General features: G+C 41.7%; 1 non-coding gene across 1 annotated transcript; it reads right to left on the reverse strand.

The window, feature by feature from the left end:
- Positions 1–333: 333 nt before the first annotated feature.
- Positions 334–441, reverse strand: LOC130952128 (small nucleolar RNA R71). Its single transcript, XR_009074308.1, has one exon. It is a non-coding gene; the product is annotated as a small nucleolar RNA R71 (small nucleolar RNA).
- Positions 442–2,120: the final 1,679 nt, after the last annotated feature.

Raw genomic sequence — 2,120 nt, forward strand, 5'->3', positions numbered from 1 at the left:
AAGTTTGATGGAAGAAGCATCTCAATCCCTGCCATTGGAGCAAACAATTTTGAGCTGAAACCTCAACTAGTTGCTCTAATGCAACAGAACTGCAAGTTCCATGGACTTCCATCAGAAGATCCCTATCAGTTTTTAACTAAGTTTTTGCAGATCTGTGAGACTGTTAAGACTAATGGAGTAGATCCTGAAGTCTACAGGCTCATGCTTTTCCTTTTTGCTGTAAGAGACAGAGCTAGAACATGGTTGGACTCTCAACCTAAAGATAGCCTGGACTCTTGGGATAAGCTGGTCACAGCCTTCTTGGCTAAGTTCTTTCCTCCTCAAAAGCTAAGCAAGCTTAGAGTGGATGTTCAGACCTTCAAACAAAAAGATGGTGAATCCCTCTATGAAGCTTGGGAAAGATACAAGCAGATGACCAAAAGGTGTCCTTCTAACATGCTTTCAGAGTGGACCATTCTGGATATATTCTATTATGATCTATCTGAATTCTCTAAGACGTCACTGGACCATTCTACAGGTGGATCCATTCACCTAAATAAAACGCCTGCAGAAGCTCAAGAGCTTATTGACATGGTTGCAAATAACCAGTTCATGTATACTTCTGAGAGGAATTTCGTGAATAATGGGATGCCTCAGAGGAAGGGAGTTCTTGAAATTGATGCTCTGAATGCCATATTGGCTCAAAACAAAATGTTGACTCAGCAAGTCAACATGATTTCTCAAAGTCTGAATGGATGGCAAACTGCATCGAACAGTACCAAAGAGGCATCTTCTGAAGAAGAAGCTTATGATCCTAAGAACCCTGCAATGGCAAAGGTAAATTACATGGGTGAACTTTATGGAAACACCTATAATTTATCATGGAGAAATCATCCAAATTTCTCATGGAAGGATCAACAAAAGCCTCAATAAGGCTTTAATAATGGTGGAAGAAATAGGCTCAGCAATAGCAAGCCTTTTCTATCATCTTCTCAGCAACAGACAGAGAATTCTGAGCAAAGCACCTCTAACTTAGCAAACATAGTCTCTGATCTGTCTAAGACCACTTTAAGTTTCATGAGTGAAACAAGGTCCTCCATCAGAAATTTGTAGGCACAAGTGGGCCAGCTGAGTAAGAAAGTCACTGAAACTTCTCCTAGTACTTTCCCAAGCAATACTGAAGAGAATCCAAAAAGAGAGTGCAAGGCCATTGACATAATCAACATGGCCGAACCAAGAGAGGAAGGAGAGGACATGAATCCCAATGAGGAAGACTTCATGGGACGTCTCTCAAGCGAGAAGGAGTTCCTTATTGAGGACCTAAAGGAATCTGAGACTCATATAGAGACCATAGAGATCCCATTAAACCTTCTTCTGCCATTCATGAGCTCTGAAGACTATTCTTCCTCTGAAGAGGATGAAGATGTAACTGGAGAGCAAGTTGCTCAATATCTAGGAGCCATCATGAAACTGAATGCCAAATTGTTTGGTAATGAGACTTGGGAAGGTGAACCTCCCTTGCTCATTAGTGAACTAGATACTTGGGTTCAGCAAACTCTACCTCAAAAGAGACAAGATCCTGGTAAATTCTTAATACCATATACCATGGGCACCATGACCTTTGAGAAGGCTCTGTGTGACCTAGGGTCAGGCATAAATCTTATGCCACTCTCTGTAATGAAGAAGCTGGGGATCATTGAGGTACAGCCTGCCATATTCTCATTAGAGATGGCAGACGGATCACAAAGACAAGCTTATGGATTAGTAGAGGACGTGTTAGTGAAGGTTAAAGGCCTCTACATCTCTGCTGATTTCATAATCTTAGACACTAGGAAGGAGGAGGATGAATGCATCATCCTTGGAAGACCATTCCCAGCCACAGCAGGAGCTGTGATTGATGTTGACAGAGGACAGCTAGTACTTCAATTAAATAGGGACTACCTTATGTTTAAAGCTCAAGCATCTTCTTCTGTAACCATAGAGAGAAAGCATGCAAAGCTTCTCTCAATACAGAGTCAAACAAAGCCCCCACAATCAAACTCTAAGTTTGGTGTTGGGAGGCCACAACCAAACTCTAAGTTTGGTGTTAAACCCCCATATTCAAACGCTAAGTTTGGTGTTGGGAGTCCACAATATTGACT

The sequence above is a fragment of the Arachis stenosperma genome, chromosome 9, assembly GCF_014773155.1.
Source record: "Arachis stenosperma cultivar V10309 chromosome 9, arast.V10309.gnm1.PFL2, whole genome shotgun sequence".
In the NCBI taxonomy this organism is placed as follows: Eukaryota; Viridiplantae; Streptophyta; class Magnoliopsida; order Fabales; family Fabaceae; genus Arachis; species Arachis stenosperma.